The sequence below is a fragment of the Liolophura sinensis genome, chromosome 7 (genome assembly GCF_032854445.1).
Source record: "Liolophura sinensis isolate JHLJ2023 chromosome 7, CUHK_Ljap_v2, whole genome shotgun sequence".
Classification (NCBI taxonomy): domain Eukaryota; kingdom Metazoa; phylum Mollusca; class Polyplacophora; order Chitonida; family Chitonidae; genus Liolophura; species Liolophura sinensis.
Genome location: NC_088301.1, coordinates 59,920,169 through 59,937,212, shown reverse-complemented (window position 1 = coordinate 59,937,212; position 17,044 = coordinate 59,920,169).

Here is a 17,044-nt window from a genome sequence, read left to right as displayed (position 1 = left end):
GGGTTACGGACTGACATTTCACATTGGCTACCTGATAAAATACATGGTTCAGACTGATACTGTCTCTTTTGTTCTTGTGGGAATCAGCAGTAAAATACACAGATCACCATTCCCTTAATTGTAGCTCACCAGTTCCCTTCATCACATCTCAGAAGTTTCCATATTTGCAGCTCACCAGTTCCCTTATTTGTAGCTCACTAGTTCCCTTAATTGTAGCTCATTAGTTTCCACAACCACAGCCTCACCATTTCCCTTAATTGAAGCTCACCAGTTCCCTAAATCACAGCTCACCAGTTCCCTTAATTGAGGCTCACCAATTTCTTTAATCACAGTTCACCAGTTCCCTTAATCACAAGCTCACCAGTTCCCTTAATTGCAGCCTACCAGTTCCCTTAACTCAGCTTAACAGAGTTTTGTACATAAGGCACAGTAAGGAATTTATTGGCAAACTGCGCAGCTTCAGAAATTATTCATAAAAAACTATGATGCAACAATAGGTCCCTAAACACCACTATACATCCATGGTTTTTTATTTTGTTGGAAATGATGAGATTTTTTTCCTTGCTTTCTTTTTCATGTATGATTTTGCAAGGAAACATCAATGGAGGGAACCACTAATGTACAGAGAGATTTTCATATGCATAACTAATGTCAGGCAAAAAAAAAAACAAATATTTGGCTACTTTAGCATTTTCTTGATGATTGGATGGTGGTGGCATATGCCTAGTTGAATGCCACTGACTTTTACCACACTTTTTTTACCCAAGCTAGGCTACATTTATTGGCTGCCTGAATGCAACACAATACATACACCTACACAATTGATACTGTTCTTTTTACTCACCACTTAGAAATTAAATGCCATGCTTTCAAAAATTACGCATTCTCTTGCTGAAGTAAGAGAATGTGTAAACTTTACCAACTGTTTAAGGATAAATCAAGTACCACATGACCGTTTCCGTCCGTATCTTTATGGGCTATGGCATTTGTAGATACTACCCTAGCAATAAGATGCAAAAGACACAGATTATTGTTGACTTCCTGAGAGAAACACCCTTCAATACATAAAAATGAAAGGTTAATGTCACAGACAGTGGCCATGATAAACTAAGCAGTGATTATATTTAGATGTATACATGTGTTCCCGCTTGATAACTAAAAAAAACGATGAAAGCCAAACTGAACAGTTGCCATAGAAACTTGGATACTTTTATTTTAAGAAATCAGATAAGGATGTAAACATGTCATTAAGCCATTGGTAAGCAAGTCAGCTTTTTTGGCTGGTTTGCTAATTTAAGTCTTGTGGCCTGCTGGAGAGTAAAGATTTTTGTTACGTGTGCGGCGAAACCATAGGTAAGGAGCAATAATTAGGACTAAATGGGGAAAGGCCTGGCAAATACATCTTTATCTCTCCTCCCTTGGTCCCAGCAATAATTAGCATCAACTGATCATAAAAGAGATAGCCAGTTGTAGAATCAGTATATTATGATCTATTAAGTCTATATATGGCTTTGTATTGATTGTCAGAATTTCTCATTTTACCACCAAGCCCCTCCACCCCCCCCCCCCCCCAAAAAAATTGATGAGAACATGTGTTGTGCCATCTGGGGTCCATGAGAGCCCCTATAGCTATGTTATGGGCAAATTGTCACCATAATAGAGGGAAGGGATAGGTTTTCAGCCCTCCTATGAGCAAATTATAACAAAAATAAGAAGGGATAGCTTTTCAGCCCTCCTATGAGCAAATTATAACAAAAATAAGAAAGGATAGCTTTTCAGCCCTCCTATGGGCAAATTATAACAAAAATAGAACGGATAGCTTTCAGCCCTCCTATTGGCAAATTTATAACAAAAAATAAGAAGGGATAACTTTTCAGTCCTCCTATGGGCAAATTTAACAAAAATAAAAAGGGATAGCTTTTTAGCCCTCCTGTGGGCAAATTATAACAAAAAAAAAGAAGGGATCACTTTTCAGCCCTCCTATTGGCAAATTTTAACAAAAATAAGAAGGGATAGCTTTCAGCCCTCTGTGGGCAAATATAATAAAAAAAGAAGGGATCACTTTTCAGCCCTCCTATGAGCAAATTTTAACAAAAATAAGAAGGGATAGCTTTTTAGCCCTCCTATTGGCAAATTATAACAAAAATAAGAATGGATACCTTCTCAGCCCTCCTATGGGGCAAATAATAAGAAAAGAAAAGAAGGGATAACTTTTCAGCCCTCGTATGGGCAAAATATAACAAAAGTAAGAAGGGATAGCTTTTCAGCCCTCCTATTGGCAAATTATAACAGAAATAAAAAGGGATAACTTTTCAGCCCCTCCTATAGGCAAATTATAACAAAAAAAAAGAAGGGATAACTTTTCAGCCCTCCAATGGGCAAATTTTAACAAAAATAAGAAGGGATAGCTTTTCAGCCCTCCTATGAGCAAATTATAAGAAAAGAAAAGAAGGATAACTTTTCAGCCCTCCTATGGGCAAAATATAACAAAAAGTAAGAAGGGATAGCTTTCAGCCCTCCTATTGGCAAATTATAACAGAAAAGAAATAAAAAGGGATAACTTTTCAGCCCTCCTATTGGCAAATTATAACAAAAATAAGAAGGGATAACTTTTCAGCCCTCCTATTGGCAAATTATAACAAAAATAAGAAGGGATACCTTCTCAGCCCTCCTATGGGCAAATTATAACAAAAATAAGAAGGGATAACTTTTCAGCCCTCCTATGGGCAAATTATAACAAAAATAAGAAGGGATAACTTTTCAGCCCTCCTATTGGCAAATTATAACAAAAATAAGAAGGGATAACTTTTCAGCCCTCTTATGGGTAAATTATCACAATAATATGAAGATGTCATAACAAAAGCACTTGTGCCACGGTTTAGAAACTTAATTCAACATATCAACGGTTAACTGTTTGTCCTTCTGTAACATGTGTGTACTTCAACTAGGCACAGTAACAGAAACATTTAAGATAGGCAATCTAACGGAAACCATCCACCAGTCAAAACCCCTACAAAAAAATATAATATATTCATGGGAAAGAAGTGTTGATATCCAATTTCCCAAAAAATTCCCTTAGAGCAATTTGATACTTCCAGAAGAAAAATACCTGTAAACTATCTTAATCCAATCATCACCATTTTTCCCCTATTTTCAGTTTCTCAGCGTAGCTTAGTTCATCAAACAGAGGCATCCCTCGACATACACCTGATATATTTAGATGTGGTGGTGAGAGAATGAACACTTTTTCCGTCTACCTGTTAAGATGTATATTAACACCTGCCCCGAGTAATGGGCCCTAATTTTAAAAACATACACATACCCTGCTGGTAGAATGTTTTTGCCACGGAAAAAGCGTGAAGCCACTCCAGTGGTTAAAACTATACATATACAATGCCAAAAATTCTGCAAATATTGCAGGACCAAACACTGTGTGAAGTAATTAAATCTGGCTCTAACCATAAAAAACATATTTTTTATACCTGTGCAGCAAAATTATATATGATACGTTTAGTCAGCCATAGTAAGACATTTCACCCCACAGAGCTAGACCATGACATCCTATCATACTGACATTTGGCACATGTACATACAGGCTGAATCATTTAGCCCAGGTTTGGTATGAGCAGCCATTGCCTCCCCCATGGCCATCCATGCATCATTACTGCTGAATTTTCCCACCTAATCCAAGTGAATACACGACCGCATTATAGTTTGTTGACTTAACTGTAAATCCCCTGAGGTGTATTACAACAGCCTTGGGTGCTAACCAGCCCACCAAATGCCCAATTTACCTGGCAAGTAAAAGATTAACAAGACCTGATGCAAGCTGCCTGCCAAGATATACCTATCTAATTTGCCAAATGGCTAATAACCTTTCAACATCTATTTCTTTATCATATGCCACATGAAAAATCCTTAGAGTAGCATCTTGCCTGCAGGAATTCAGGAATTGCAGCTAAAACTCACATCTCTAGGTTTGACCTGAAATACATGAAGGTACCTTCACCTCAGCATGTCTAAAATGCACCACAATTTTAAAAAGCATTACTGAACTGTTTAAGAAACCACAACTCATAACTCTCCTTCAACACACATGTTATGCAGAAATTCTGCTGGATGTATTAAAAGGAGGCAAGTAGAATGAAAACCTGCACTGATAAAGGGTAATTGGAGCAAGTTTAATGAGACATACACATAGTATTTATAAATGTAGAAACTGCGAAAACTGAACAGTTTCCAGTGATGCTTGAATGATGAAAGTGAAAAACAATCTTGTCAATTTCACAGAAGCCAAATTATGTCAGCTTGCATCAAAGCCTGTAAAAATCTGTACCATAGACAGTGTCTAAAGCTGGACTATAATGAATTTAAAACTTCAAAAGAAAACATACTCAAGAAAATATAAAATCAAAAATTTCTCTCAGAAATACAACTGCATATATCTTACATACATTTTTCACTATGGAGATGTAAATCTATATTTATATCTATGATATGAAATTGACTGATTACAATAATTTAATATATCTTTCACTTATCTATACAGTTTGAAGTTAGAATTTCTAAAAAAATAAATTAGTATAAATTATATGAGTAGGACTACATATAAAAAAACCTTAGGCCTGTAATTTCATGGCAGCATATTTGTATTGACCACGAGACCATGATGATTTAAGGTGTCAAACATGCAGGAAACCTACCTGATTCAGGCATCTTCATCGGTAACCAGCTATTCCTCTACAACCTAGTCAGCAAACTCTGAATAGCATCACTGGGCAGGAAATAAATTGCCTATTTTTATGTGATGTTGCAATGGTGTGAAAGCGAAATGTCAAAACCAAAAATGAATGTTTAAACGTTTCAGTTTAACAATGGTTCAAAGTTTCATAAGTTTTTAATCCTTGAAATCTGGAAAAGAGCGATGCTGCCACGACATGCGTTCACCCGATGCTTTCTCCACTCAGCCTTGTTTCTTTTCGGCTACATGTCCTACTCAGTTGCACTTTCCTCTATTAACCTCCCGGCCTGTGATGTACACCGAATCGCTGCTTGTCTTTCTGAACATGAACTGGAACTGACTGTCGAAATAGTTCTCATGGTAGGCTAGCTAGCGTTGATCCGAGGTGCTCAGGAGGTAATGAGCAGTGACAGAACGGGAAGGTGCACGAAGCTCGCACTTCTCCATCAGTGTAGAGTTACAGAACCACAGCGCCACTGGTGGCTCGAGACTGAAACACGCGCTCACAACACGACAGACCACGTGCTGATTGTAACAAACACGCGCTGCGGGTGCACTTCTGGGAGAACACCAAGCTGTCCTTTGCTGAGCACTACATTAGGCCATACATACATACTCCCATAAGTCCATTTAGATTCGAAACTGACAATAACCATTTAGCGTTTCAGAAGGGATTTTAAAGGAGGGAAATCCCAGATTGCTTTAGATCTACATATAGGCTACCTTTAAGCCATTGAAAGTTAAATGGTGTCCCCAGGCGTGGTATCTAATTATAGTGACGGAGTTGTAAAGATGATAAAAAAACGTTAAAGGTAAAAAGTCAGTGCCCCAAATTTACATGAAGGTATCGGTATTCCGAGTTTAAGTGAATTTGGGACCTGAATTTTGTATGGTAGCCACGGATGGCGAATTTTTTTTCACTACGACCCTGTAAAAGGTTCCGTTGAACGGTCTTATCTGATAGACAGAAAATTTATATATTTTCTTAAAATTTGTATATCCTAGGCTGTCTATATAATTAAATGCAATTATATATAACTTAATAAGAACTATTCAGTTAAAGGTGGAGAAAACGTAAAAATGACAACGTTCAGATGAAAGAGTGCGAAAAGTTATTCCCAAATGTTGTCTTCAATATTTTTTCCGATTTTCCTGAAGGAGAAAAAGACGCTTGAAAATGCCAAATTCAGATGAAAGAGCGTCAGAACTTATTCGCAAATAAGATCTTTAATATTTTGTTTGGATTTTTTTTTCAAGAAAAAAGGGTATTTGAAAACATATTGTATGGTGGGTCTTTGGGACCAATTTTGATATTTATCGTTGTTGCATAATAATGTTCTAAATAAGGATGTGATGCTTGTCTATAAATTTATTTGAATGTAAATTTGTTGTTTATATCGAAACGTATGCATGTAACCTAAATTATGATAATATTTACGAACATATTAAAAATATAAATATGATTCAAATAGAGGTTTAATACATTTGTTAGCTGAAAAGAACAAATTCTAGTGCAAAAATATTTATTAAACCTGTGTTACATCCTAATTTATGACATTATTAAACAAAGACTATAATACCAAAAGGTGGCCCCAAATACTCACCATACAAAAATATTTTCAAATACCCTTTTCTCTTGAAAAAAAAATCCAAAAAAAATATTAAAGATCATATTTGCAAATAAGTTTTGACGCTCTTTCATCTGATTTTGGCATCAATTTTATGTTTTCTTCTCTTTTAAGTACTTAATCTGTTTAAGAAATAATTATTTTATCTAATCTTTGTTATTCATTTTACTGCAGTAAATATTGTGGACGATTTGAAATTTTAGAACGAGACGCTACCTTATACTTTATACAAGGTTAAATTCTCCCCTCCATATTAAAATTTGGTGGTGGAGAGTTGGAGAAGGGGGCGGGGGGTAGTTGACACTCTCCTAAATCCGATGCCACCATGAAGGTTTTGTTGTTGCGTGACTGCAATAGGTCTAACTGGCGTACTCTTTCGCCAAAGAACAAACAAACAAATAAATAATGTCCAAAGCATGCCGCTCTATCTCCCTTCTTATGGAGATGTTATAACATGTATCATCTCGATTATACATTAAGGGATATGTATTTTATTTTACCCCCTTGTTAATGATGACTACATTTCCATATGGGTCTACTGTAGGCCTAAACGTGTATACCCTAGATAAGCCATGTATGTTTCTTTGTGCTACCGAAGGATAAGGTTGGCGGCGGCATTTCTAAAATCAGTGGCGGCCGCGGCAGTGTTAATGTCGGCGGTAACAATGTTAAGGCGGGCGGCGGCAATGTTAATGTCAGTGGTAGCAGTGTTAAAGCCGGCGGCACCTATGTTAATGTCAGTGGTAGCAGTGTTAAGGCGGGCGGCGGCTATGTTAATGTCTGCGGTAGCCATGTTAAGGCGGGCGGCGGCAATGTTAATGTCAGTGGTAGTAGTGTTAAGGCGGCCGCGGCTATGTTAATGTCGGCGGTAGCAGTGCTAAGGCGGGCTGCGGCAATGTTAATGTTGGCGGTAGCAGTGTTAAGGCGGCCGCGGTAATGTTAATGTCGGCGGTAGCACTGTTAAGGCGGGCGGCGGCAATGTTAATGTCAGTGGTAGCAGTGTTCATGCCGACGGCGGCGGAGTTAAGGCCCGCGGCGTAGCAGTGTAACGTTAAAACCGATGATAGCATTGTAACGGCCAAAAGCGGCAGTGTTAAGGGCGACCGTAGAAGTGTTAAGACGGGGGGCAGCAATGTTATGGCCGGCGGTGGTATTGCAAAGGCGAACGGCGGTGGTGTTAGGGCCGGTGGTACATTGTAAAGGCCAACGGCGGCAGTGTTAAGATCGACGGTAGAAGTGTTAAGGACGAGGGCGGCCGAACTAAGACCATGGGTAGCAGTGTTGCAGCAGTGCTTTTTTTTTTTGTATGGAAAAGTCTTTTTGAAACCAGCAATGTAAAGCTCAAGAGTACGGAAATTGCAATTGTGAATCTTGGGGAGTCGTTGAAACGTGTGCTATGATAAGTATGTACGTGTGTTACTGCAAAATGTGGCCATCACAAGCCACAATAGCAGATTGCTTTCATAAACAAGTATCCCATTCACTGCAGAAACTACTACAAAGCCACATACGGGACATCGTTTTGTAATTCTTTTTTTTTTAGACATGAAAAGAAATAAATAAACAAACTGTTCTGATTAACCAACTTAACAAAGGAATCAAACTGCTGATAACTGAATTATAGTCTGTTTGTTTTAGCGAGTCGCCTATAATCAGCTCTCTGTAAAGTCAGTCATACCTGCTACCAAAATTGCCTTTAGTCAGTGACACGTAACAACACAAGCTCTACACATGGATATGCTGAAAGTCTATGTTAGTGCACGGAAAATGAAGTTAGAACACTTTTTTCTAATTCACAATGTTAAAGGTCATAAGCTCGGTCTAACTGAAGTCGACCGGCCCGGATAGCACAGTTGGTAGAGCGTCCGCTTCGGGACAGGTAGATCCAGGATCAATCCTTGATCGAGTCACACCTAAGACTTTAAAAGAGGAAGTTGTAACTTCTTCGCTTGGCGTTCAGCATGAAGGGGATAGTGCAACGACTGGTTGACTTGTATCAGTATAATGGCTCGGGCGGGGCGGCTTACTTGCCTTCGGTAAGGCGTCTCAGTGAAGCAGCACTAAATAAAAGAGCGGTGGAAATCCGTCCTGCAACAAGGAGGCACATTACACGTACATGCACCCTAATGATTCCTTCGTCGTCATATGACTGAAAAATTGTTGAGTACGACGTTAAACCCCAAGCACTCACTCACTCACTCTAACTGAAGTCAAGAACACATTGCCTCGGGTGTCGTCATAATTATTTAAAAAAAAAAACAGTGGCATGCTGGATATTGGGCGGAGTTCAACGGGTTTTGAAAGACGGCGACACCAGCTACCTTAACTGCTATCCACTTAACTGGTAACCCTGTTAGTGACACTGCCATACTTGAAATTGTTTACGCGTTTTAGTATGGCATAACCTTAATAAATGAATTTTATTTTGTCTGTTGTAATATATGATCTCACGGCGGCATGAATTTAGACATGGACGTTAGGAAATTTTAGCCATGTAGTCTATTTGCAGAGACAGTAGTGTAGGCTGTGTTACTGTGAAGAGTTTGTTCTAACGGCTTCTTGGCGCAGCCATTGTAAAACAAATTACACTCCTCGCCCATTGTCCAACAAGCAACTTGCTTTTGAATAATTACGACGTCACCCGAGGCAATGACCTCTTGGTGTCGAAACTAAGCTTATGGAGTAACAATATAAAATAGACTGCATTTTCCTTGTAATAATATGGACGGTCAACATGTCAATGTGTAGAGCTTGGGTTGTTACTTGTCGCTGCCTAAAGGCAATTTTGGTATGACTGATTTTAGAGACAAATGAATATAGGTGACTCTCTAGAGGAAATAGACTAAAAAGACAATTTATTTTCTACCCCCCCCCCCCCCATGTTAGTGATCCAATCAGAAATGCCTTTATTTAGAACGCAGCATGACCATTGGTTCAATAAGCCGAGGAAAGTTACTTTACCCCAAATTAGCAGACTTATCTCCGTGCGAGTCAGCCAATCACAAATGTTCGTTTAAACACCAGTGTGGCCACAAGTGTGTAATATCTGTGTGACGATTTTCTCCTCTTAACTGCAGAGACTCGCCGCCAAATGTGTGTGTGAATCCCAATGTGCAAGAAACACTCGCTGACCTTCATAGAAAATTTGTCATCACTGCAGCAGGCAAGGCTCCTAATAATGTCATCTTTATTTGCGAGAATAATTATTATCAAATTCTTGTTCAAGAGCTATGTACATCTACCACAACACCCACGTATTCTGCTACTACATGTACTCTGGAGGAACTATTTAATAAACACAAAACCTTTCTTAAAGAAAGGCACATAAATATACACACCCGTCATACAGAAATACCACAACTTTACTGGATTCCTAAAATGCATAAATCCTCCTACAAGGCCCGATTTATTGCGGGTTCAAGAAGTTGTACCACCAAACTCTTGTCAACCCTACCTACGAGAGAACGTTACAAGAAGTAAAGTCATTTTGGAATAAGTATTTTTCAGACATAACAAAAAATTCAGGTGTCAACTGCATGTCGATTCTTCAAAACTCCAAACGCCTAACAGAAGAACTCGATGCTCATATGCATATACCATACAAAGACGTATCCACATGGGAATTCTCTACTCTCTATACTACAATTCCTCACAAAGATCCTATTGAAAGAATATCGTCGTTCATTGTCTCGGTAAATACCGAGACAGGTCACCGTTACATTAACGCCAGAAGGCCTTCTTTAGTTCTACTAGTTATAAAGGTTACCACTTAAGGGATGTTACATTATTTATTTGAATTTCTCATTAATAACATCTATGCGAAATTCGGGGATACCATTAACCAACAGTGCATTGATATCCCAATGGGTACCAATTGTGCGCCTCTTTTGGAAGACGTATACCTGTTTTCATATGAATACGACTATATGTAGAAATTACTTAAAAGTAATATCTTTAAAGCTCGGTCCTTTTCATTTACCAAACGGTATATTGATGATCTACTGGCGTTAAATAATCCCCATATTGCTTAAGCGGTGAAAGAAATCTATCCACCTTCATTGGATTTAAAGGAGACAACAGATAGTCCGGATGGTACATCCTATTTGGATCTATATCTGTACAAAGACGAACAAGGTCTCCTTTCACGCCGTCTTTACGGTTAATTCCCAAAAGGGATGATTTCAATTTTGATATTGTAAATTATCCTTATTTGGATAGCAATATACCAAAGTGTATGGCGTATACATATCTCGCCTTGTAGCATTTGTCAGATCTTGCGTAAATTGTTATGACTTTAATATTCGTCACATGTTGTTTTTTCAAAAAGTAGTTTTTCAAGGATACTCTATCAAACGCCTTCATTCTAAGTTTCTCAAATTTTACAATGAGTATAACACTCTCGTTGGCAGGTATGGACAGAGCATTCGGAATCTCTGGCAATCTGCAATGTGATCAACCACATAGACGGCGCCCTTATCTGCATGTACATATCTATCGCGTACATGGTATTTAACAACACAGGTGGCGCTGGTTGCCGAGTGTAAGCGTCTATCTTGTAGACAGCTTTTATACAGACCAGCATGTCATATGTAACATCATAGATGGCACGCCTTGCAGTATAAGATCCTTACATATTAACGGTAAAGAGGTAATCGTCCATTACTTTTGCATCACAATTTTTTTGGTTAAGGTCAGTAACGCTCGTCATTTTCGAACTTTATCTAATACCGTTTAACCTGGGGCGGGCCGTAATTGTTATTACATAGCTTTGTCTTTGTGAACTAGTGTTAAACGTTATTTTGGAAATGGATCTTGCGATTATCGACTTGGAACGCCTTTTACGGACTACGAATGGTATACGAATGTCGGACATGACGATTATATCATGTGATTAGAATACACCGTTATGGTGGGAGAAAACCGGCGCGAGACAGGGGGAAACCCACGACCATCCGCATTTTGCTCAAAGCAGCATGAGCTGGATTTGAACTCATAGCAACCACATTGGTGAGAGGCTTCTGGGTCATTGTTTTACCCATTATTCCGGATTCCTTCACCCAGAGAACGACACGCCAACAAATACCTGATAGTACAGCATTAAGCGGCAATCAAATAAATAATTTAAAATAGGTACTCGTACTCCTACCAGCTGAGGACTAAATTACGGAGCCGTAAAAAGGGATATGGTGACATGGTGAAATTTTTCAAAGAGAAAAAACAGTTTTGAAGACAAAAAAAACGTGTTGAAAAAAGCACGGCACCATGACACGATGTGAGTTCAAGTCCAGTTCATGCTGGCTTCCTCTTCGGCCGTAAGACGGAAGGTCAGCCAACAACCTGCAAATGGTCGTGAGTTTCCCCCGGGCTCTGCTCGGTTTCTTCACACCATAATGCTGGCCGCCGTCGATTAAGTAAAATGTTTTTTAGCACGCCGTAAAACACCAATCAAATAAATAAATAAATAAATAACCAAAAGGTGATGCCATCATTTCAGATTTTTCACACATATGTAAAGAATTTATTTGTGTTTTGGTCGTCCTACGATGCAGACTGTTTTACAGCATGATATGAAGATATAGCTCATGGCTGATAACCCATGGGACTATATATACTCAGTGCAAATGACTGACAAATGTTCCACTGAAGGACAGACATATATACCATGCAATAAGCCTAAACTTATTCAAGTAAGGCACCACTGAAGTATACATCTAGACCAAAAAACGAACATGAGTTCTTCTTAAAATTCGAAAGAATCGGTGTGTCGAAATGTTATGGAAATTACTGAAAAACACAAATGAGACATCTTGGAGCAGAGTCCATATGGACGGATCGGTTATGACGATTAATGGGAGATTTATCGTGATTGGGTCCGAAATTTTATGGATTTATAGATGTTAATATTGCAATTAGGGTAACAAAGTAAAAGCTCGACAGCCCATCCGTTATCCTCTCCCTTTTCACAAAGCATTTTATTCATTTTTTCCTGTATCTTACAGTGGCCTGTATAGGGTCATTTAATTATTTTTTTTTTTGATTTACATTATGCGTTCTTTTATTTTTTTTTTTTAAATTAATCCGTGAAATTCAGTGTAAATGAAAAATAACGCTTTGCAGTGCGTGCTAGCCTGTAGGTAAACACAGGGTAGACACGATAGACAAACAGAGTTATCTGTCCTTATCTACAGTCTAAGCAAGTGAAAAACCTCTGGCTTTTCACTAGCTTAGAATTGAAATCCTACCAGCTTCTCCAAGTTGTACCGGTATACGATTGACATGTAGGCTTACATATACTCCAATGATATAGGCCTCAATCCAAGTTTCACCGGAATACGAATGACACGAAGGCTTACATATACTCCAATAATACAGGCCTCAATCCAAGTTGTACCGGTATACAGTACACACGTAGGCTTACATATCCTCCAATCATATAGTGAGTGAGCCAGTGCTTGGGGTTTAACGTCGTACTTAACAATTTTTCAGTCATATGACGACGAAGGAATCCTTAGAGTGCATGTATTGTGCCTCCTTGATGCAGGACGGATTTCCACCGCTCTTTCATCTGAGGCGCCTTACCGAAGGCAAGTAAGCCGCCCCGGCCCGAGCCATTATACTGATACGGGTCAACCAGTCGTTGCACTATCCCCTTTATGCTGAACGCCACCAATGATATACGCCTCAATGTATACAATACACAGGTATTATTGGCCTATATTCCAGTGATATAAGCCTATGTATTTTGATTGACATAGAAATATTTACCTTGATACTACTCGCAATCTTTAAATTTTATTGGTGCTTCACATTCAAAATGGAAAAAAAATGGGCAGTTCTGACCAGTTTGTACACAGCTTTACAGTAGAATTCAGATTTGTTGATCAATGATCGATTTCATTATATAGTGCTTCACACCCGAGCCACGTGCAAGTACATACATAGACAAAAGTGTAAATTTTGTAATATACATGTTTTTTACGAAACATAATTGAGTTACAAGTAACACTACATTTTTTTCTATTTTTAATTTTTGTATTCATTGTATGAGGTGTTACCTATAGTAATGTCACTGTTAATTTACTCTGATAAATGAGACCTGCCCGAACATTACATTACATATATTAATACATATTATGTGCTTATAATCACGCACTTCAAATAGCCACTGTTGGATTTGCAAACATTTCCGTAGATCTGTGAATCACTTATCTGGTACATCTGGTCCTTGTCCAATGAGGTCACATCGACAGTAGCTTTTATCAGTATTTGTCGGAGATATTTGTCAGGCAAGATGCTACATATGCTTCGTGCCCATCCATCCATCTATAAACCTTGAAACTTCTGTCATAAACATTTAAGTGAAACAGTCTTCACAACATAAAACAACGGACAATCAAGTCAACAAATAATCTTTGTGCCTAATATAGAGAACTCAGTATTGGTGTTGTCCCTTGGTAACCCCCATAACATAATCGGTCACACAGCATTTTCATGTAACAAATTTATTCACTCATATCGGGTGCACAGTTGAGTACTTCGGTCAGTTAACACATAAGTGGCATTTATACATCATGATGCAAGAAACAGGTGCTCATGTGATGATGTGTTTGTAGAAAGAATTTGGACATTTAGTTGTAAATGGGGGTCAGAGATAAAATTATTTTATTCATTAATTTGTTGGAGTGATGTTTTACACCATACTCAAGGATATTTCACTTAATTAACAACGGTTGTATCAAGAAGGGAAAAAACTGGGCAAAGCCTGATGGAAATCCATGATCATCGGCAGATTCCTGACACACTTCATGTACGACTGGAGAGGAATAAAAATAATAAGTATATACATGTAGTCCTATATGTGTAACATTTAAATTGTTTATATGAAAGTGACTGTAAATAAAACAATACAGCTTCTACATGCATATTACAATGGACCATGTTAAGAATCATACAGTGGATGCATGTACGTGTATTCTACAATCTGTCCTTCAAAAAATGCTTGTTTCGACCAACCATCACAAGTGATAAAGCCTCATCACACCTGGCACAGCCAGGCCTCATCACACCTTGTACAGACAGACCTCATCACACCTGATACAGCCAAATCTCATCACACCTGGTACAGTCTGACCTCATCACACCCGGTACAGTCAGATCTCATCACACCTGGTACAGCAAGACCTCATCACACTTGATACAGCCATATTTCATCACACCTGGTACAGTTTGGCCTCATCACACCTGGTACAGTCAGACCTGATACAGCCAGATCTCATCACACCTGATACAGCCAGACCTCATCACATTACACCTGGTACAGTCTCACCTCATCACACCTTGTACAGTCTGACCTCATCACACCTGATACAGTCAGACATCACACCTTGTACAGTCTGACCTCATCACACCTGGTACAGCCAGACCTCATCACGCCAGGTACAGCCAAACCTCATTACACCTTGTACAGTCTGACCTCATTGCACTTGTACCTCATTACACCTTGTACAGTCTGACCTCATCACACCTGGTACTCAGACCTCATCACACCTGGCACAGCCAGGCCTCATCACACCTGGTAGTCAGACCTCATCACACCTGGCACAGCCAGGCCTCATCATACCTGATACACTCAGACCTCATCATACCTGATACAGTCAGACCTCATCACACCTGATACAGTCAGACCTCATCACACCTGATGATACAGTCAGACCTCATAACACCTGGTACAGCCAGACCTCATCATACCTGATACAGTCAGACTTTATCATACCTGATACAGTCAGACTTCATCTCACCTGATACAGTCAAACCTCATCACACCTGATGATACAGTCAGACCTCATCACATCTGACACAGTCAGACCTCATCACACCTGTTACAGTCACACCTGATAAAGCCCGATCTCATCACATCTGGTACAGTCTAACATCACAACTGACAGAGTTAGACCTTATCACGTGATGCATTTAGACCTTATCACGTGATGCAGTTAGACCTTATCACATGATGCAGTTAGACCTTATAACATCTGATGCAGTTAGAGCCCATGACATCACACTTGATGCAGTAAAAGGTCTGCATACCTGATACAATCAGTGGCCAACATACCTAGACATCTTCGCGACCGCTTTGGTGGCCTAATGGTTAGAGCGTCCGCCTCGAAGTGGGGAAACCCTGGGATCAAACCTGGGTCAGGTTGTACCAGGCTTAAAAATGGTACTCGCTACCGCCTCACTTGGCACACAGCACTGAGACGTCAGAGCAAGGAAACATAACATTCAGTGCCTGCAGCACTTTGGAGGCATGAACTTGCCCCGCCACAAGAATACACTATTATTTATTTATTTATTTGATCGGTGTTTTACTCCGTACTCAAGAATATTTCACTTATACGACGGCGGCCAGCTTTATGGTGGGTGGAAACCCACGACCATCCACAGATTGCTGGCAGACCTTCCCACGTACGGCCGGAGAGGAAGCCAGCATGAGCTGGACCTGAACTCACAGGAACCGCATTGATGAGAGACTCCTGGGTCATTGCGCTGCGCTAGCGCGCTAACCAACTGAGCCGCGGAGGCCCCCCACAAGAATACACAATACATGTAATGACTCTATGTCGTCATATGACTTAAACATTGTTAAGTACTACGTTAAATCCCAAGCATACATATATACATATTAGACATATTTTGTACAATAAATTTCTTGTTAGTCATGTACAGTACTAAAGTATATCAATGAATATCAATGAAAATATTTTTGTGCTGAGTTTTTCTGAGACATTATTCATAATACATGTGCTTTGTACACTTCTTTGAACTATCCTTCATCACTGAGGAAAGCTTATTAGAGAGCAGGAATCCCAACTGCAAGGATAGTGCTGGTAAATCAAGCGAATTCCTGTCTTGTCTATCTTCACTGTGTATTCAACCACTTTCTTTGTCCTTTGTGCTAGTTGTGTAGTCTAATGTTTATTAGAGAGCACTTGTCTTCCAACAAAGTTGTGCTATAACACTGGCGTCCAACTTTCATCCACCCATGAAACTGGCTGCCATGATCTATTGTGCAAACAATATTTTAGTATCAAGTTGAAAAACAATCATGGGAAATTAATAATATAGGCTTCTTGAACTGTCCATCCCTTGTTTCATTTGAAACATTAACCTTCAAAAAGAACATATGGAGGCACTGTGAGAGCCAGAATTGTATTCTATTTAAAACTTTTCTGGGTTCCACAAATATGCAGAAATTTTTAAAAAATATAATTTAAAGTGTTATTAAATAAACATTTTGATTGTTCTATTCAATGACAAAAGAATTATGCTCTCATAACTTTACAATGTGCATGTAATTGGTTGGCGATGTCAAGAGCATAATGTCTATGGAAAGAGTGAGGTGCAGCTATTTTACACCGGCTCAGCTTTGCTTTCTCTATTTCCACTGAATGTATTATTTACATTTATAATGAAATAGTCTTGAATACAGAACAAGACACCAATCATATAAATTGTAAAAACAGGTTAACTTACAATATATATAACGCATTCAACTAACGGACAGACACAGAGGGTCATTCCAGTATACCTCCCACCCCTGATTTCATTGAGGGGTGTATAACGACACATGCAGAAAACCTTAACAAACTGTAACCAATGCAGTTCTACTGGCCAT